This window comes from Rattus norvegicus, chromosome 13 (genome assembly GCF_036323735.1).
Source record: "Rattus norvegicus strain BN/NHsdMcwi chromosome 13, GRCr8, whole genome shotgun sequence".
In the NCBI taxonomy this organism is placed as follows: Eukaryota; Metazoa; Chordata; class Mammalia; order Rodentia; family Muridae; genus Rattus; species Rattus norvegicus.
The window spans coordinates 10,054,514-10,077,876 of NC_086031.1; positions in this window are offsets into that span (position 1 = coordinate 10,054,514).

The following is a 23,363-nucleotide window of genomic DNA, read 5'->3' on the forward strand; positions in this document are numbered from 1 at the left end:
AACAAGAGGACACAGAGAGTGCGTCCAAATTAACAAAATCAGAAATGAAAAGGGAGACATAACTACAGATTCAGAGGAAATTCAAAAAATCATCAAATATTACTATAAAAACCTATATTCAACAAAACTTGAAAATCTTCAGGAAATGGACAATTTCCTAGACAGATACCAGGTACCAAACTTAATGCAGGAACAGATAAACATTTAAACAACCCCATAATTCCTAACAAAATAGAAGCAGTCATTAAAGGTCTCCCAAACTAAAAGAGCCCAGGTCCAGATGGGTTTAGTGCAGAATTCTATCCAACCGTCATAGAAGACCTCATACCAATATTATCCAAACTATTCCACAAAATTGAAACAGATGGAGCCCTACCGAATTCCTTCTACGAAGCCACAATAACTCTTATACCTAAACCACACAAAGACACAACAAAGAAAGAGAACTTCAGACCAATTTCCCTTATGAATATCGATGCAAAACTACTCAATAAAATTCTGGCAAACCGAATTCAAGAGCACATCAAAGCAATCATCCACCATGATCAAGTAGGCTTCATCCCAGGCATGCAGGGATGGTTTAATATACAGAAAACCATCAACGTGATCCGTTATATAAACAAACTGAAAGAACAGAACAACATGATCATTTCATTAGATGCTGAGAAAGCATTTGACAAAATTCAACACCCCTTCATGATAAAAGTCCTGGAAAGAATAGGAATTCAAGGCCCATACCTAAACATAGTAAAAGCTATATACAGCAAACCAGTTGCTAACATTAAACTAAATGGAGAGAAACTTGAAGCAATCCCACTAAAATCAGGGACTAGACAAGGCTGCCCACCCTCGCCCTACTTATTCAATATAGTTCTTGAAGTTCTAGCCAGAGCAATCAGACAACAAAAGGAGATCAAGGGGATACAGATCGGAAAAGAAGAGGTCAAAATATCACTATTTGCAGATGACATGATAGTATATTTAAGTGATCCCAAAAGTTCTACCAGAGAACTACTAAAGCTGATAAACAACTTCAGCAAAGTGGCTGGGTATAATATTAACTCAAATAAATCAATTGCCTTCCTCTATACAAAAGAGAAACAAGCCGAGAAAGAAATTAGGGAAACGACACCCTTCATAATAGACCCAAATAATATAAAGTACCTCGGTATGACTTTAACCAAGCAAGTAAAAGATCTGTACAATAAGAACTTCAAGACACTGAGGAAAGAAATTGAAGAAGACCTCAGAAGATGGGAAGATCTCCCATGCTCATGGATTGGCAGGATTAATATAGTAAAAATGGCCATTTTACCAAAAGCAATCTACAGATTCAATGCAATCCCCATCAAAATACCAATCCAATTCTTCAAAGAGTTAGATAGAACAATTTGCAAATTCATCTGGAATAACAAAAAACCCAGGATAGCTAAAGCTACCCTCAACAATAAAAGGACTTCAGGGGGAACCACTATCCCTGAACTCAAGCAGTATTACAGAGCAATAGTGATAAAAACTGCATGGTATTGGTACAGAGACAGACAGATAGACCAATGGAATAGAATTGAAGACCCAGAAATGAACCCACACACCTATGGTCACTTGATTTTTGACAAAGGAGCCAAAACCATCCAATGGAAAAAAGATAGCATTTTCAGCAAATGGTGCTGGTTCAACTGGAGTGCAACATGTAGAAGAATGCAGATCGATCCATCCTTATCACCCTGTACAAAGTTAAATCCAAGTGGATCAAGGACCTCCACATCAAACCAGACACACTCAAACTAATAGAAGAAAAACTAGGGAAGCATCTAGAACACATGGGGACTGGAAAAAATTTCCTGAACAAAACACCAATGGCTTATGCTCTAAGATCAAGAATTGACAAATGGGATCTCATAAAACTGCAAAGCTTTTGTAAGGCAAAGGACACTGTGGTTAGGACAAAACGGCAACCAACAGATTGGGAAAAGATCTTTACCAATCCTACAACAGATAGAGGTCTTATTACCAAAATATACAAAGAACTCAAGAAGTTAGACCACAGGGAAACAAATAACCCTATTAAAAAGGGGGTTCAGAGCTAAACAAAGAATTCACATCTGAGGAATGCCGAATGGCTGAGAAACACCTAAAGAAATGTTCAACATCTTTAGTCATAAGGGAAATGCAAATCAAAACAACCCTGAGATTTCACCTCACACCAGTGAGAATGGCTAACATCAAACTCTGGTGACAGCAGATGCTGGTGAGGATGTGGAGAAAGAGGAACACTCCTCCATTGTTGGTGGGATTCCAGACTGGTAAAACCATTCTGGAAATCAGTCTGGAGGTTCCTCAGAAAATTGGACATTGAACTGCCTGTGGATCCAGCTATACCTCTCTTGGGCATATACCCAAAAGATGCCTCTACATATAAAAGAGACACATGCTCCACTATGTTCATCGCAGCCTTATTTATAATAGCCAGAAACTGGAAAGAACCCAGATGCCCTTCAACAGAGGAATGGATACAGAAAATGTGGTACATCTACACAATGGAATATTACTCAGCTATCAAAAACAACGAGTTTATGAAATTCGTAGGCAAATGGTTGGAACTGGAAAATATCATCCTGAGTGAGCTAACCCAATCACAGAAAGACATACATGGTATGCACTCATTGATAAGTGGCTATTAGCCCAAATGCTTGAATTACCCTAGATCCCTAGAACAAACGAAACTCAAGACGGATGATCAAAATGTGAATGCTTCACTCCTTCTTTAAATGAGGAAAAAGAATACCCTTGGCAGAAAAGGGAGAGGCAAAGATTAAAACAGAGACTGAAGGAACACCCATTCAGAGCCTGCCCCACATGTGGCCCATACATATACAGCCACCCAATTAGACAAGATGGATGAAGCAAAGAAGTGCAGACCGACAGGAGCCGGATGTAGATCGCTCCTGAGAGACACAGCCAGAATACAGCAAATACAGAGGCGATTGCCAGCACCAAACCACTGAACTGAGAATAGGTCCCCCATTGAAGGAATCAGAGAAAGAAGTGGAAGAGCTTGAAGGGGCTCGAGACTCCAAAAGTACAACAATGTCAAGCAACCAGAGCTTCCAGGGACTAAGCCACTACCTAAAGACTATACAAGGACTGACGCTGGACTCTGACCCCATAGGTAGCAATGAATATCCTAGTAAGAGCACCAGTGGAAGGGGAAGCCCTGGGTCCTGTTAAGACTGAACCCCCAGTGAACTAGACTTTGGGGGGAGGGCGGCAAGGAGGGGAGGGGTGGGAGTGGACCACTCATAAGGAAGGGGTGGGGGGAGGGGCATGTTTGCCCGGAAACCGGGAAAGGGAATAACACTTGAAATGTATATAAGAAATACTCAAGTTAATAAAAAAAAAAAAAAAAAAAAAAAGAGAAACAAGCCAAGCCGAGAAAAAAATTAGAGAAATGACAGCCTTCATAATAGGCCCAAATAATATAAAATACCTAGATGTGATTGTAACCAAGCAAGTACAGATCTGTACAATAAGAACATCAAGCCTCTGAAGAAAGAAATTGAAGAAGACTTCAGAAAATGGAAAGATCTCCCATGTTCATGGATTGGCAGGATTAATATAGTAAAAATGGCCAGTTTACCAAAAGTGATCTACAGATTCAATGCAATCCCCATCAAAATACCAATCCAATTCTTCAAAGAGTTAGACAGAACAATTTGCAATTTCATGTGGAATAACAAAATACCCAGGATAGCTAAACCTATCCTCAAAAATAAAAGTACTTCTGGGGGAATCACTATCCCTAAACTCAAGCAGTATTACAGAGTAATAGTGATAAAAACTGCATGGTATTGGTACCGAGATAGACAGATAGACCAGTGGAATAGAATTGAAGACCCAGAAATGAACCCACACACCTATGGTCACTTGATTTTTGACAAAAGAGCCAAAAACATCCAATGGAGAAAAGAAAGCATTTTCAGCAAATGGTGCTGGTTCAACTGGAGGTCAACAGGTAGAAGAATGCAGATGGATCCATGCTTATCACCCTGTACAAAGCTTAAGTCCAAGTGGATCAAGGACCTCCACCTCAAACCAGACACACTCAAACTAATGGAAGAAAAACTGGGGAAGCATCTTGAACACATGGAAATGTGAGAAAATTTCCTGAACACAACACCAATGGCTTATGCTCTAAGATCAAGAATCGACAAATAGGATCTCGTAAAACTGCAAAGATTCTGTAAGGTAAGGGACACTGTTGTTAGGACATAACAGCAACCAATACTTTGGGAAATGATCTGTACCAATCCTACAACAGATAGAGGGCTTATTGTTGTGGTTTGCCCTGAAGTTATCTGTATTTTGATGCTAATTCCACTGTCTCAAGGACAGCTACCTAGTCCTCTACTGAGAAGTCAGATGACTTCACCAGAACCACCTCCTCATTGAATTTGTAAAGTTCAGGGGAGTTACCAGTATAGGATAGAAGGACGCCTGTCATTGGAGGAGAAGGAAAGATGGGTAGAAGAGAAGTTCGAAGGAGGAGGAGGAGACTAGTAGAGAGAGGAAGAGACAGGACAGAGGAGAGAGGAGAGGAGAGAAGCCATGGCAGGTGATGTTAAGATTCTCCTCTGTGTATTTACAGGTTATTATCAATGTTCCTAAGGGATGGATGGTATCGGGCAAAGTACGTTTAAGTGGGCAATTATATCTTACCAATTGTGTCAAAGATTATTATTGTGTTGTGTGTTCTTTTATGTGAGGGTTTGAGTGTAGGAAAGTGTGTGGCTGGGACATGTTTCTGCCCAGATATCTAGCAGATATCTTGGGGCACTAGGGTGTGGACCTTGCGAGGTAAAAGAACACAATATTTTAAATTTTTATATTATTACAACAACAAATTATATCCAAAATATACAAAGAACTCAAGAAGTTCGACCACAGGGAGACAAATAACCCTATGATAAATGGGGTTCAGAGCTGAACAAAGAATTCACAGCAGAGGAATGCTGAATGAATGAGAAACATCTAAAGAAATGTTCAACATCTTTAGACATAAGGGAAATCCAAATCAAAACAACCCTGAGATTTCACCTCACACCAGTGAGAATGGCTAAGAATAAAAAACTCAGGTGACAGCAGATACTGGCGAGAATGTAGAGAAAGAGGAACATTCCTCCCTTGTTGGTGGGATTGCAGACTGGTACAACCATTCTGGAAATCAGTCTGGAGTTTCTTCAGAAATTTGGACATTGAACTACCTGAGGACCCAGCTATACCTCTCTTGGGCATATACTCAAAAGATGCCCCAACATATAACAAAGACACATGCTCCACTATGTTCATAGCAGCCTTATTTATAATAGCCAGAAGCTGGAATGAACCCAGATGCCCTTCAACAGAGGAATGGATACAGAAAATGTGGTACATCTACACAATGGAATATTACTCAGCTATCAAAAACAATGACTTTATGAAATTCATAGGCATATGGATGGAACTGGAAAATATCATCCTAAGTAATGTAACCCAATTACAGAAAAACACACATGGCATGCACTCATTGATAAATGGCTATTAGCCCAAATGCTTGACTTACGCTAGATGCACAGAACACATGAAACTGAAAAGGAATGACCAAAATGTGAAAGCTTCACTCCTTCTTTAAAAGGGGAGCAAGAATACCTTTGGCAGGGAATAGGGAGGCAAAGTTTAGAACAGAGACAGAAGGAACACCCATTCAGAGCCTGCCCCACATGTGGCCCATACATATACAGCCACACAATTAGATAAGATGGATGAAGCAAATAAGTGCAGTCCGACATGTACTGGGTGTAGATCTCTCCTGAGTGACACAGCCAGAGTACAGCAAATACATAGCCGAATGCCAGCAGTAAACCACTGAATTGAGAACGGCACCCCTGTTGAAAGAATCAGAGAAAGGGCTGGAAGAGCTTGAAGGGGCTTGAGACCCCATATGAACAACAATGCCAACCAACCAGAGCTTCCAGGGACCAAGCTACTACCCAAAGACTATTCGTGGACTGACCATGGGCGCCAACCTCACAGGTAGCATTGAATAGCCTAGTAAGAGCACCAGTGGAAGGGGAAGCCCTTGGTCCTGCCAAGACTGAACCCCCGGTGAATGTGATTATTGGGGGAAGGGCAGTAATGGGGGTAGGATGGGGAGTGGAACAACCATATAGAAGGGGAGAGGGAGGTGTTAGGGGGATTTTGGCCAGGGAACTGGGAAGGGGAATAGCAATTGAAATGTAAATAAGAAATACTTAAGTTAATAAAGATTTAAAAAAAAGAAAATTAAAATTAAAAAAAAAAGAGTATCCTCACTCTGATCCTCTAAGTGTATACAGGATTAGATGCATATTCTTCCAATGAAACCAGATAAGGCATGTTTATAGCATATGTGCCAGGGATTATCAGACAACCCATGTATGAAACTGACAACTGGAATAATCCCCTATCATTCTTCTACCTCTTCAGTGATTCAAGGTCTCCTAGTGAAAGTTTCCCGAAGAGAGAGACCCTTATTCAAATCTTGGGAAATCGCGGACCCCAGACACAGAGAGACCATTTTGGATGTAATAAGCAAAGGCGAGGTTTATTACGAGGATCTATTATGGAGATCTCTGGGCCGACACGTATCCCGCTCAGGAGACAGAGGTGTCGACCCCGAAACTCAAAAGTCAGGGGTTTATATAGGGAAAGCTAGGGGGTTTGGCACGGTTACACACAATTGGCTAATTCAAACAGTGGTGGCTAATTTTTGGCGCGGCTGTAAGTGATTGGGTCATTTAAACATAGTGGTGAGATCACAACACAACAGAAGAGTACGTGCTGACTGGGGCATTCGGGATTTTAGAAGCCAGGGGCTTATCAGGGTTTGAAGGACATCTGGTTAAAGTGTGGTTCTGAGTAAGCTGGGGGAGGTGCCCTCCTGTCAAATGGTTTATGAGTCAGTCCTGATAGCTTGGGCTGGTTCCTGCATTGCTTTTCTTTATCTTTATGGTCTGTCAGTCATGACTGTAGGGCAGGCCCCGCCCTGCTTGGACAGTGTTTAGCCCTGAGTCTGTGGATTTTTAAACTTATTCTTTTAACTTCACATTTTTAAACCTTAAATCTGTATAATTTTCCTTTCACTAGTCAATATTTAGACTCAATGATATGACTAATCTCATTGACTAGTTTGCTTTGAGGATTTTACTTTGCTTTCTAAACCTGAAATCACATGCTGCCTACCATGTCTATTTGTCCCTTACATGAATACTGGGAGTAGGAACTTCAGGCCTCTTGCTTATTGGATAATAATTATCTTCAGAATCCAATACAAAGGTATATTTCTTCAACTTGACTAGAATCATGACACATGTTTTCAAGGGTCTCAGATAAGCTTCTGAAAGCCACTAAGCCAACCCTTAGAAAACAGGGAATGAAAAAGATGTTTTACCAGCTAGGGGCACTCACTTCACATGCAGAGGACCAGTCTTGGTTTACAACCATTTGTAATTCTACTTCCAGAAGATCAGTTCCCTGCTCCTGTCTTCTGCACAAATATCGTACAAAATATATATCAGATAAAACTCTCTCTGACATAAAATAAAAATAATTTTCTAAAGAAAAACTGAGTAGTGAGGTAGAAGAACACAGAGATAAAAAAAAAGCAAGGTCATGAATAATAACAAAATATGTTAGTTCTCAGATTTTCAATACATATATCTTTAACCAATTTGAGATAATTTTTGTGATTATGTTTTCAAACAAAGAGCCCTAAGGGATATACTGTCTTAAGATACAGTATCTAATAGCACTCTCACTGGGAAATGACCCACAAGATTTACTCTTCTATTTATTAATCATTTACCATACAGTTATTTGGAAATCTTTCTCTCTTTCTGATGCCTAATTGAAATATATAATGAACACTATTCAGGGTTTTCTGCAAGGTCTCATAATTTAGTGGGAAGCTTGTCATGCAAATGGTTCAAACGTAATCTGATAAACCCTCAAGCATTCAGATTTATTATGTAAATTGAGACTGATTCTAGTTTTTTAAGTGATGTCTATAATCAAAGCATCTGTTTAATAACTTATTTAGTATTAATAATGTAGGGACATTTTGTTGTTTCTTTTGTCTTATGATTCCTTTAAATATATGTTTGTATTCAGATATTTGAAATGTTGAATTTACTACTTCTAAGCCATTAATGAAAATACAATCATGTCCCTTGCTTGCCCTTTTACTTTTCCCCTCCAGCCTCTCTTTTCAGTCACTGTGTTTTATGTGTGTGTATTTGGGAGTGGTGGGAGAGTAGGCAAGTTTATGTACTTCTAAATCTATAAATTCAACCTGTTCAATCTTTGGATTGTATTTTTCTGAGTTTAGGACTGACCGCTTATATTTGGATAATGAACTCTCTCTTTGCTGGGAGGGAGTGGTGAATTTTCCCTAGGGAGGATTATTTCTCTTGGTCTCAGAATTCCTTAAGTGTTCATAATTCTTAATCTAGGGTTGAGAATCCATAGATTTCTTTCTCTTCTAACTTCATGTGTCTGTTGAGATTGCATTTGTTCTAGTGATCTGTAACAGTCATAATGTTGATGTATCATGGGTGCAAGTTTTCTGTATCTTATAAGAGATATAGTCTTATAGCAGACATCCTATGGTTGTTACACCTTTTCTGTCTTTTCCATGTCCCTCTATATAACTGAGGACTTATAATGATGATAGCACTTTCCTCCACAAGTCTGTGGTTTGTAAGTACATATATGAAAGCAGAGACATGGAAATGCTTAGTGGTAATAGCAGAGAAAGCTCCAGGTTCAGCCACAGAGAAGACAGTTTATGGCAGTTTATGATAGTTTCACAAGTCAGGGATTAGGCTGGGTTTATTAGAAGACTCCTCATGTGCTCTGTGTCTTCAAATGTATATATATTTGACAAAGAATAATGGAAAGTGCTTACTTGCTCATCATATCGTGGCTGAAGTTAAGTAATATTTTGAGAGTAGATTGTATGTGCACTAAGTCGTATAATTTTTTGTGAAAAGGGAAAAAAAACAACTCCATAACCTATATAGATCTTTCAGCTTCTTTCTCTCCTTCCTTTCTTCCTTTATTCATTCCTTCCCACTTTTCTTTATTCTTCCCACTTTCCTTTATTCCTTTCCACTTTCTTTTATTCTTTGAATTTCTTCATACCTTTTTTCTTTATGCTTCTTATCCTACTCATTTTCTGTTTGTAAACATGGAAGGATTTCATGTTATTAGAAAGTTCAGACTAGCCTATAACTCTCTATGTAGCCAAGGATGACCATGAATTTCTGGTCCTTCTGCCTCTATGTAAAGAGTTCTCAGATCCAGAAAGAAAGAGAATCTCAGCCTGTTTATGTACTTAGTGCTGGAGTTGAATCCAGACCTTCTTGATTACTAGGTACAAGTGGTAGGTATGGAGACAACCACATGAGCAATACCATCACCCTGAAAATCTATAGCTAACACTCTAAAGACCACATTTTAGCTCCTGAAACCTGTGCCTAAATCTTTTCACTTTCTTAGACTTTTAAAATGTTATGTAACACATTACCATACAATTCTACAAACCACAATAAGATCAGTTGGGTTTTTATAGTGAATCTTTTCCAGATCCAACTACTATAATCTCAGGCTAGATAAATTCTCCTGTGAAACAGACAGAATATGGCAAATACATAGGCGAATGCCAGCAGCAAACCAATGAACTGAGAATGGGACCCCCGTTGAAGTAATCAGAGAAAGGACTGAAAGAGTTTGAAGGGGCTTGAGACCCCATATGAACAAAAATGCCAACCAACCAGAACTTCCAGGGACTAAGCCACTACCCAAAGATTATACATGGACTGACCATGGGCTCCAACTGCATAGGTAGCAGTGAATAGCCTAGTAAGGGCACCAGTGGAAGGTGAAGCCTTTGGTCCTGCCAAGACTGAACCTCCAGTGAATGGGATTGTTGGGGGAGGGCAGTAATGGGGGGAGGATGGGGAGGGGAACATCCATATAGAAGGAGAGGGGGAGGGGTTAAGGGGATGTTCTCCTGGAAACCAGGAAAGGTAATAACAATTGAAATCTAAATGAGAAACACCCAATTTAATAAAGATGGAGGAAAAAAAAAAAGAAAAAAAAACAGAAGCAAAAAACAAAACAAAACAAAACAAATGGTGGTAAGGATAAGAAGTCAAAAACACAGGAAACCTAGACACAGCTGATAAGTATATAATCTAGTGTAGCTACTATCTAAATTTATAGAGAGGATCTCCAAAACATCAAAATCACAATAAGATCCAGCTATGCAACCACAGTGTGCTCAGCAAGAAGAATCAGTGTTAGTTTATTATGGCGATAACTGCATACCCATATTTATCATGGTATTCTCAATATCCAAACTATGGATCACTATGGCAATTCACCAGTGAATAGATAGAATATTTGATGAATTATGTAATGAAGTATTATTCTGCTGTAAAGAAGAATAAAATCATGTCATTTTCAAGACCCTGGGTTGAACTGAAGATAAAATTTTAAGTGAAATAAAGACATCCTCTGAAAGACAATTATTCTGTGCTCTCTGTCATGTGTGGGACTTAGGATGGGGATCACTAAAGTAAAAGAAGGCTTCCTAGGGATGTGGAAAAAGGGAAAGGAGGACAGAAACAAAAAGGGCAAAAAGGAGATAACTATGATCAAAATATACACATACATAGAAATGTTACTATAAAACTGCTACTTGGTAAAATTAACATATGCCAAAACTTATTTAATGTATGTGTGTATCAAAATGCTACCCTGCTGATTTGCATAGATTTTATGGTTTTATACTGGGTCAAAACAAAAGTAACATTTTAATGAACCAAACATCCCATCAGCTATTTGAAGTCGAGATGTGACAAATAAAATACAAAATACAAAGCACATGGTAAAAAACAAAATCCCCTATCAAGTGAGTGTGTGTGTGTTTGCATGTGTGTGTGTGTGTGTGTGTGTGTGTTTGTGTGTGTGTGTGTGTGTGTGTGTGTGTGCGTGAGAGAGAGAGAGAGAGAGAGAGAGAGAGAGAGAGAGAGAGAGACTTATGTGTGTTCATTCTTTATGAATGTGGGTGGGAGTTTGAAAATGCGTGTGTGTGGTCAGAGGACAATCTTGGCCATTGTTTCTCATAATTCACCTAATTTGAGTCTGGTTCTCATGCTGGTTTCTACTACATGCACCAAGCCACCAGGTTTTCAATTATCTAGAGATTTTCTTGGTTTTCTTCCATATCACTAATGAAGTATTGGAATTTCAGACATTACTTAACATATCTGACCTATGGACAAACACCCTAGCTTGAGTTAGTCTCAAAAAAAAAGTGCAATATCTAAAAATGTCACCTAAAGTTGACTTCTGTCCCCTACTATAGAGTACCATTCCTCCAACTACCACACACACACACACACACACACACACACACACACACACACACACTTGTGTATGTACTTATAGCTACAAAGGAGATATATTTTACTGTTACACCTTTAATATACCTGTGCTGCATGGTTAGTGTTCTTTACAGACATTAAAATATAATAGTATCCATCTGTAATTTTGAAATGCCTACTGGGGAGCAAGCCACTGAATCTGCTGCTGGTCAAACTTGTTACTCGATTTTCCATATTAGTCTTTTGAGATTTGTTAAAACATTTAATTAATATGTAATTACATAATTTCCTCTTTTCCTCTGGTGTGTTTAATGAGGATAGATACCTTAGGCTCATGTAGTTTAATGATTGGTCCCAGTTAGTGGGACTATTTAGGAAGAATTAAGAGGTTTCCACTCGCTGAAGGATGTATGTCATTAGGAAGGGGTTCGACATTTCATAAACTCATATAATTGTAGCTATCTCTTGGTTCTCTCTAATATTTGTGGAACAGTTATAATCTCTCTCCTACTGCTATTGTACCATTTGTGACTGTTTATTGCAATGTCATAATAATCTTGCAGTCTAACAGTCTTTTGGAAATTAATTAAATGCTTATTTTTATAAGCTGCCTTGGCCATGGTATTTTGTCTCAGCAATAGAGAACGGTAACAAAGGTCCTTACATTTTCTTCCCCTGAACCCTCCTAACTCTTTACTACTTCCCAAGTCCATGATCTCTTTATTATTGATACATATACTTTTATATATTTGCATAAATATACAATCTGCAGAGTATATTTATTGGTGTTTGTATGTTGTACAGATTTGATTAAAAATGGACTCCATAGATCCACAGGAAGTGGTACTATTAGGAGGTGTGGCATTGTAGAATTAGCTTTGGTTTTATTAGGGTATTATGTTCCTACAGTGTGGGCTTTGAGGTCTCAGAAGCTCAAAACCAGGCCTACGGGCTTACACTTCATGAGGATCAAAATGGAAAACTCGCAGCTCCTCTTCCAGCACCATATTTCTCTGTAAACTTCTATGCTTCACAACATGATGATAACAGCTTAAACCTCCAAACTTGCAATCCGGGCTCTATTAAATGTTTTCCTTTATAAAAGTTGCTGTAGACATCATGTCTCTTCGTAATAACTGGAACCCTAATTATAACTCTGACAAGTGTGCTTGGATACAATTTTGGGTTCCCAGTCCTTGTAAAGATTAATTTTTCTACACTTAGAAAATCATAAATCGCTTGTAGATCTTCACCTGAGTGTAGTGTGTTGTAAGATTTCCTCCTTCTACAGTAGTATCTGTATTGCTGTCTTCATTGCTAAAGATGATGTTTGCTGAGGTATTATGTGTGTAACTCTGTCATTTCAAGGAGATACAATCTCACAACAGACTTCCTTGTCCTTTGACTCTTACATCTCTCATATTTGGGGATACTCTCTGAGCTTAACGTGCAGTGTAGTAGATGAATTTGTTGGGGCTGAACACGGTATAGGCAGTTATTTTCTCATATTTTAGCATTTCTGGGTTTACATAATAGTATTTGTCTACCTTAAAGAAAAACCGTTTTGATAAGGTGTGAGCCCTTCATGTTTATGTATAAAAAGGGTAAGTTTTTAGAATTAAGTTAGAAACTATACTGTTAAGTTAAAGTGGCAGCAGTAACATTTACACAAAGGCTCACAACTTTACTAGCACTCAGTAGTTGATCTGGTTTCCAGTGTCAGATATGATTTTTCCTCCTGCTGAATAGACCATATTTCTAATTAGACAGTTGTTGGTTCAGGACAAGGTATGAATACCACTGCTGCTCTCACACATTTAATATTTCAATTCCATGCTGGTCACTGCTCTGGATTATGTACATCACAGCTGGGTAGTTCAACTTACCATTTTCTCCCTTGCTACTTTGTACAACACTGTCTGCTACTATGACAACACAGATGATTTTCTATGGCTTTCTCAAGCTTTCATGATTTTATTTATTTCTCCTCTCTCCTGTTCTCTGTATTAGCCTCTCTCCAGAATAATACCATTTTGTGCACTTTGTATGTATTTTGTGGTGTGTGTGTGTTTGTGTGCACACCCCTGTGTGCATGTATGCATATATGTGTACTTAAATGTATATACCTACATATTTGAATGATATAAACAGAACATCTTGAAGGAACAAAATTCTTGATACAGAGATGTACACTCATTAATACTGTTTTCTAAATGTTGATGGTCATTCTTAACCATGTCCTCTGCAAATTTGAAACATTTCTTATACATTCAGGATCATGTGTAAATGCCAGAGGTAAACCTCAGAAGACATTCCTCAAGGAGATATGTACCTAGTTTATTAATATATCATCCTACAATTGCCCTAGAACTCGTAGATCCTTCTACTTTGATCAGTGATTAAAGAAGAGTATTATACCTGTTTCTGTCCCCAGTGATAAGATTATAAGCACATACTATCATGTTAATCCTTTCAAATTGGCTTGGGAAGAAAAGTTTAAGAACCTCATGCTCATTCACGAAACGCTTAAAAAACTTTGTTCTCTCATCTCTGAAAACATTTCCCCAGGGAATTCTGATCAATCTAACCATATCACTTCAGGCAAGTCCAGCGTGCACACACACGTGTGTGTGTGTGTGTGTGTGTGTGTGTGTGTGTGTGTGTGTGTGTGTGTGTGTATGTGTGTATTAAAATATTCAATATATTTAATAAATCAATATATTGCAATTTAAAAAGAGACTTCAATTACACATAAGAGAGATTGGGCACACATTTAACTATCACAATAAGAAATTAAATAGCCTTTTCAAGAAGAAGAAATCTTCAAAGGAATATGCATCAATAAATCTTTAAAAACACACAAGAAGCATTTATATTTGAAGGGAGTAGAGAACATTGAAAAATTCATATTCATAGAACAAGAGAGGCTTTCAGCAGTGTGAATACAAAGAATTCAATAGAAGATTGAAAATCATGAGTAGAAAACTATTAGATTCTGAAATTTTTCATAGAAGATTTTGTCATAAGAGAAAAAATGTGATAACATGGGTAATAAAATGAGACTCAACAGGAACAATTAGAAAGTCAGAAAATATTTCTATGATGTTTCACAATGATTGAGAAAATAATCAGAAATGGTTAGGGGAAAAAAATGAAACCCCTCACATGCCATGCAAGAGAGCTCATGGTAAAGATGAGGCCTGGCTCTAAAGATAGAGGTAAGTCCATGGCACATTAAGCATTTAAAAATATCTAAATTTTTCAAAGGAGCACTATCCAGTGGAACACAACAACGTAAAGGCACACAGCTCTAGGGATTTATCTAAATGGACAGTGCAGCGACAAAAAAGGACAAATGCATGGAAACATGGACATAGAGAATCTGAAATCAGAGGAAGTAACCCCAGCACTCTGCAAGCTCACCATGTTTACTATATTCAGTTGAACAGAGGGAAGACATATTACATACAATGAAACAAAGGGCAGTATTACTGCACACAGATGAAAAACAAGGCAATGTCATTTTACACAGCTTAGCTTTAAAGTTGGGTTAGTTAATCTCAATAAGAACAATCACTGTAGCAATCATCAGAGTGTAAACATCTAAAGGAGAAATGTTTACTGGGGATTGTGTTGATACAATTCTCACAGTTGCACGCACACCTAAGAAAAGCTTTGCACTGAGAAAACAGAAGATGTTACCATCCCAGTAAGCCTTACGAATTTATTCCATGGTACTGAGGCATGGATCCTTCATGTTGCTTTTTCCATGTCTAAAAATAAACATGTGCCAGAAACTTTATTTGCTCACTACATAAAGACACATACATTTTCAAAATTTAATTTTGATCATTTTACACATATATACAGTAAAATAAATCATACCTACTTATCATTATAACTTGTTCTGGGTAGAAACTCTCCCCCTTCAATTTCATGCTCTTTCCTGTGTTTAATTTTTTTATTGATTCTTTATGAATTTTTCATCATGCACTATAATTCTGATCACCTTCCATTCCTCTATATTTTCAACTTCCCTCTCAAATTAATTAAAATAAAAGCAAAAGACAAAAGGAACATTTAAATCAAAACAAAACAGAAACAAAACAACAACAACAAAAAACAGTAAGAGGAAAAAAAACCCACATTTCACCCAGTCAAGCTGCCACATGTCACACAGTTTCACACCATATGTTCTTTTACCCAAACTGGTTTCCTTGTAAACATGCATTGCAATAAGTCATTGGTGTGATTTGAAGCCTACAATTTTTGATTCACTATCAATATTGGAGTTTCTGACTGAGCTTCTCTAAGACATCCTATTGTTGCCTTATGTTGGTTATAAAGATAATACAGCTTTAGCTTTGCAGGACCAGCACATTCACATTCCCTAGCAGTTGAAAAATGAGGCAAATATTAGTGTGAGATAACTCAAAGCTCTGGATTTGGGGTTTCTGTGTGTTAGCTGTGTTCTTCAGCCTCATAGTTCTCCTGATTATGCCAGCAGGAAGGACTTGGTTTCCTGAATAAATCTCATTAATATTGGGTCTACTTAGATCCAAACAACTCAAATACCAGGTCAATGCAGATAAGAAAAATGGGACTTCATTGAAGTACGAGGATTCTATAAGACAAAAGATGCCATCAATAGCAAAAATTGGCAGTGTAAAGATTGGGAAAGAATCTTTAAAAATCCTATGTCTGACAGAGGGCTGATATCAAAAATTTACAAACAGCTCAAAAAATTAGACACTAATAACCCAAATAACCATTAAAAGTGGGAAATAGTGTTAAACAGAGAATTCTCTAATGGCTGAGAAGAACTTAAAGAAAGAAATGTTCAGTGTCCTTTGTCATTAGGGAAATGCAAATTAAGACAACTCTGAGGTTCCATTGTACACCCATAAGAGTGGCCAAGATTAAAAAAAAAAATAAGATCATTCACATGCTAGGTAATAATTAATTTCTCATTGCTGGGAGGAAGAAACATGCAGATTTCTTTAATTTAATAATTAGTGTAGCTGTATCAGTGAGTTCCTGGTTGAGTAAGTGATCCCTACTTTAAAAAGAATGAGGAATGATTGAGAAACACACACACACACACACACACACACACACACACAAATCTCTGAATTCTGTATGCACACATATGTGCCAGTAATATGTATATACCCAGACACATATGCCCACATATGGCATTCACAGTAAAAGTTTATGGATGATTATATTTTCAACAATATACAGCTTCTCATTTTCTTTTAATTTTTTGGTATTTCTGTTTATACCTTATATTCAATTACTACTAACTTCCAGATATTTCCCTGATAAAACAGAAGAAATTAGTGGATTCCCCATTTTCATTTGTCTTTTTCTTTTGCTAAGCTTACAAAAAAAGTGTTACTGTCTTATTTTTAACAAGTTACAAGTTCATACTGTTTGAAAAAACACAAATGTAATTAACATTTTAAAATTACTCTATTATTGCCTTCCAGTCTCCACCTGTATGCATAGCCAAGACTGTTCGACATCTCTTAAACACAAAACCTGTCCTCAAAGAGCTGCCAGAAGAACACTCACTCCAAATATCATAGGCTCAAAGGCTCAAAGGCCCACAGGAAGACAAGCTCCAGTCAGAGACAGCAAGACCAACTAACATTAGAGATAACCAGATGGGGAGAGGCAAGGACAGAAATATAAACAACAGAAATCAAGACTATTGGCATAATTAGAAATCCAATTCTCCCACCAAAGCAAATATTGGATATCCCAAAACACTCGAAAGCCAGATTTGGATTTCTTGGTACATCTCTTGATAATGATAGTGAAGAGCCCTAGTTCTTACTAAAGTCTAAGAGATATTAAGAGGCATGGCCTGGTGGAAAGTAGATAAGTTACAGGGATGCTAGAGGCTTTTGCCAGTTTTACACCCACTGCCTCAGTTCAAGATCAGGCCAAGTACTAGCTTCCTGCCTTGGGTCAAGGCTAGGCCAAGTTCCATTCTCTACCCACAATTCTCAGGAGGAACAGGGACAGGACATCCTTGAAAAGCTTCAGAATGTACTGATCATCACTTAACCCTCTGGGCCTAGATAACTTTTCAAATACATTTCATATGCTTGCTAGCTAATAGATTCAAAGATCAATATGCTTAGCCAATTAGTTTAAACTATAACCTTGCTGATGTAAGCTATACATCTAAAAAGTATAAAATTGCTTGTTATAGCCATTTGCAGACACCTTCTAATCACTTGCCATGAGGTACTGATTGAAAGTCGACCCTTACATTCCAGAAAATTAACTTTTTGTCTCTCACTTGAGAGGTCTCCCAGTAGTTAACACTCACTTCAAGCCTTACAATAGAGGACTTTAAGAGTGATATAATTAACTCCCTTAAAGAAATATTAGAACAACACAGGTAAACAAGTAGGAGCCCTTAAAGAGGAAATGCCAAAATCCCTTAAAGAATTACAAGAAAGCACAAACAGGTGAATGAATTGAAAAAAAAAATCCAGTACCTAAAAAGGGAAATAGAAACAATAAAGAAATCCCAAAGGGAGACAACCCTAGAGATAGAAAACTTAGGAAAGAGATCAAGAGTCACAGACTCAAGCATCACCAGCAGAATACAAGATAATGAAGAGCAAATCTCAGGGGCAGAAGATACCATAGATAAGAATGACACAATAATCATAGAAAATGCAAAAAGCAAAAAGTTCCAAACACAAAACACTCAGGAGATCTAGGACACAATGAGAACACCAAACCTAAGAACAATAGATATAAAAGAGAGTGGAGATTCCTAACTTAAAGGTCCAGTAAATACCTTCAACAAAATTATAGAAAAAACTTCCCAAAGCTAAAGAAAAATATGCCCATGAGCATACTAGAAGCCTAGAGAATGCCAAATGTGTTCGACCAGAAAAGAAATTCCTCTCATCACAAAATAGTAAAAACTCCAAATACACAACAGAAAGGAAGAGTATTAAAAGCAGTAAAAGAAAGAGGACAAGTGACATACAAAGGCAGACTGATGGGAATTAGACCAAATCTGTCAACAGAAATTATGAAAGCTAGAAGATCCTGAACAGATGTCATAAGAACCTAAGAAAACACAAATGTCAGCCCAGGCTACTATGTCTAGCAAAACTCTCACTTACCATAGATGAAAAATCCAAGATATTCCATGAAAAAATGAAAGTTATACAGTATCTTTCCAGAAATCTAGCCCTACAAAGGATAATAGATGGAAAACTCCAATACAAGGAAGGAAACTATACTCTAGAAAAAGCAAGAAAGTAACCTTCTTACAACAAACCCAAAACAAGATAGATACATAAACATAATTCCACTTCTAACAACAAAAATAAGAGCAAACATTCATTATTTCTTAATATATCTTAGCATCAATGTATTCAATTCTCCAATAGTACATTGATTGGACCTTGTTTCACAGCTCTCTGTACCCAAACACGGGGGTGGGAGGAGAGCTGGATTCTCAGAAGTGCTGACAATCCTGAGAGCACAGGTGAGACCACCAGTTCTGCTCACATTCATACCCAAGAGAAACAGTCCTGAAGTTCTCACAGGATTCAGGAAATGAGGAGCAGTCTGGGACAGGATACTTTCGGTTTCCTCCTGCACCTGGAACTTACACTATGCCAAAGCTCTCTCTACCAAGAACCCATAGGAAAAACTGAGAGCAGAAACTCAGGCTTGCAGGTGGGTCAAGCCACTGTCAGAAAAAATAAGACCAGGTAATTCCAGAGATAAGCAGACAGTGAGAGTGATGGGCAAAATCCTAAGTAACAGAAACCAAGGGTGCTTTGTATCATCAGAACACAGTTCTCCCAATACACCAAAACCTGGATACCCCCAACACATCAGAAGAGCAAGATTTTGATTTAAAATCATAACTCATGATGATGTTGGAAGACTTTAAGGTATGCATAAATAATTCACTTGAAGAAATAAAAAATAACAAAACAACAATCCACAGGTAAACGGGTAGACGCACTTAAAGAAGAAACACATAAATCCCTAAAAGAATTACAGGAAAATACAACCAAACAAGTGAAGGAATTGATCAAAACAATCGAGGATCTGAAAGTGAGAATAGAAACAATAAAGAGATCACAATTTGAAACAACTCCAGAGAAAGAAAATCTAAGAAAGAGATCAGGAGTCATAGACACAAGTATCACCAACAGAATACAACATATAGAAGAGAGAATCTCAGGGGCAGAAGATACCATAGAAAACATTGACACAACCGTCAAAGGAAATGCAAAACACGAAAAGTTCCTAACTCAAAATATTCAGGAAATCCAGGACAAAATATGAGGATAAAACCTAAGAATAGGCTCCCAAACCCCGTGGGAGAGAGACCTCACCGCCTGATCAGGTGGGCACTCCTGAGGCTGCAGAGCAGAGGAGACCACCAACACTGCCCACCCCTGCCCACATCCCTGGCCCAAGAGGCAACTGTATAAGGCCTCTGGGTTCCCGTAGGGGAGGGCCCGGGAGCAGCAGGACCCCTGCGCCTGAGACACTGCCGGAACCTGAAGGAAACAGACCGGATAAACAGTTCTCTGCACCCAAATCCCGTGGGAGGGAGAGCTGAACCTTCAGAGAGGCAGACACGCCTGGGAAACCAGAAAAGACTGCACTCTGTGCACATCCAGGCGCCAGAGGAAAACACCAAACGTCATCTGGAACCCTGGTGAACGGAGGCTCCCGGAAGGAGCGGGGCAGATTTTCCCAGTTGCTGCCACAGCAGAGAGGACTTAGGCAGTACCCCACGAGCAAACTTGAGCCTTGGAACCACAGGTAGGACCAAATTTTCTGCTGCAAGAAAGCTGCCTGGTGAACTCAAGACACAGGCCCACAGGAACAGCTGAAGACCTGTAGAGAGGAAAAACTACACGCCCGAAAGCAGAACACTCTGTCCCCATAACTGGCTGAAAGAAAACAGGAAAACAGGTCTACAGCACTCCTGACACATAGGTTATAGGACAGTCTAGCCACTGTCAGAAATAGCAGAACAAAGTAACACTAGAGATAATCTGATGGCGAGAGGCAAGCGCAGGAACCCAAGCAACAGAAACCAAGACTACATGGCATCATCAGAGCCCAATTCTCCCACCAAAGCAAACACGGAATATCCAAACACACCAGAAAAGCAAGATCTAGTTTCAAAATCATATTTGATCATGATGCTGGAGGACTTCAAGAAAGACATAAAGAACTCCCTTAGAGAACAAGTAGAAGCCTAAAAAGAGGAATCGCAAAAATGCCTGAAAGAATTCCAGGAAAACACAATCAAACAGTTGAAGGAATTAAAAATGGAAAGAGAAGCAATCAAGAAAGATCACATGGAAACAACCCTGGACATAGAAAATCAAAAGAAAAGACAAGGAGCTGTAGATACAAGCTTCACCAACAGAATACAAGAGATGGAAGAGAGAATCTCGGGAGCAGAAGATTCCATAGAAATCATTGACACAACTGTCAAAGATAATGTAAAGCAGAAAAAGCTACTGGTCCAAAACATACAGGAAATCCAGGACTCAATGAGAAGATCAAACCTAAGGATAATAGGTATAGAAGAGAGTGAAGACTCCCAGCTCAAAGGACCAGTAAATATCTTCAACAAAATCATAGAAGAAAACTTCCCTAACCTAAAAAAAGAGATACCCATAGGCATACAAGAAGCCTAGAGAACTCCAAATAGATTGGACCAGAAAAGAAACACCTCCCATCACATAATTGTCAAAACACCAAACGCACAAAATAAAGAAAGAATATTAAAAGCAGTAAGGGAAAAGGGTCAAGTAACATATAAAGGCAGACTTATCAGAATCAACCAGACTTTTCGCCAGAAACTATGGAGGACAGAAGATCCTGGACACATGTCATACAGACGCTAAGAGAACACAAATGCCAGCCCAGGTTACTGTATCCTGCAAAACTCTCAATTAACATAGATGGAGAAACCAAGATATTCCATGACAAAACCAAATTTACACAATATCTTTCTACAAGTCCAGCACTACAAAGGATAATAAAGGGTAAAGCCCAACATAAGGAGGCAAGCTATACCCTAGAAGAAGCAAAAAACTAATCATCTTGGCTACAAAACAAAAAGAATGAAAGCACACAAACATAACCTCACTTCCAAATATGAATATAACGGGAAGCAATAATCACTATTCCTTAATATCTCTCAATATCAATGGCCTCAACTCCCCAATAAAAAGACATAGATTAACAAACTGGATATGCAACGAGGACCCTGCATTCTGCTGCCTACAGGAAACACACCTCAGAGACAAAAACAGACATTACCTCAGAGTAAGGCTGGAAAACAATTTTACAAGCAAATGGTCAGAAGAAGCAAGCTGGAGTAGCCATTCTAATATCAAATAAAATCAATTTTCAACTAAAGGTCATCAAAAAAGATAAGGAAGGACACTTCATATTCATCAAAGGAAAAATCCATCAAGATGAACTCTCAATCCTAAATATCTATGCCCCAAATACAAGGGCACCTACATATGTAAAAGAAACCTTACTAAAGCTCAAAACACACATTGCACCTCACACAATAATAGTGGGAGATTTCAACACCCCACTCTCATCAATGGACAGATCATGGAAACAGAAATTAAACAGAGATGTAGACATACTAAGAGAAGTCATGAGCCAAATGGACTTAACGGATATTTATAGAACATTCTATCCTAAAGCAAAAGGATATACCTTCTTCTCAGCTCCTCATGGTACTTTCTCCAAAATTGACCATATAATTGGTCAAAAAACGGGCCTCAACAGGTACAGAAAGATAGAAATAATCCCATGTGTGCTATCGGACCACCACGGCCTAAAATTGGTCTTCAATAGCAATAAGGGAAGAATGCCCACATATACGTGGAAATTGAACAATGCTCTACTCAATGATACCCTGGTCAAGGAAGAAATAAAGAAAGAAATTAAAACTTTTTAGAATTTAATGAAAATGAAGGTACAACATACCCAAACTTATGGGACACAATGAAAGCTGTGCTAAGAGGAAAACTCATAGCGCTGAGTGCCTGCAGAAAGAAACAGGAAAGAGCATATGTCAGCAGCTTGACAGCACATCTAAAAGCTCTAGAACAAAAAGAAGCAAATACACCCAGGAGGAGTAGAAGTCAGGAAATAATCAAACTCAGAGCTGAAATCAACCAAGTAGAAACAAAAAGGACCATAGAAAGAATCAACAGAACCAAAAGTTGGTTCTTTGAGAAAATCAACAAGATAGATAAACCCTTAGCCAGACTAACGAGAGGACACAGAGAGTGCATCCAAATTAACAAAATCAGAAATGAAAAGGGAGACATAACTACAGATTCAGAGGAAATTCAAAAAATCATCAGATCTTACTATAAAAACCTATATTCAACAAAACTTGAAAATCTTCAGGAAATGGAAAATTTCCTAGACAGATACCAGGTATCGAAGTTAAATCAGGAACAGATAAACCAGTTAAACAACCCCATAACTCCTAAGGAAATAGAAGCAGTCATTAAAGGTCTCCCAACCAAAAAGAGCCCAGGTCCAGACGGGTTTAGTGCAGAATTCTATCCAACCTTCATAGAAGACCTCATACCAATATTATCCAAACTATTCCACAAAATTGAAACAGATGGAGCACTCCCGAATTCCTTCTATGAAGCCACAATTACTCGTATACCTAAACCACACAAAGACCCAACAAAGAAAGAGAACTTCAGACCAATTTCCCTTATGAATATCGACGCAAAAATACTCAATAAAATTCTGGCAAACCGAATCCAAGAGCACATCAAAACAATCATCCACCATGATCAAGTAGGCTTCATACCAGGCATGCAGGGATGG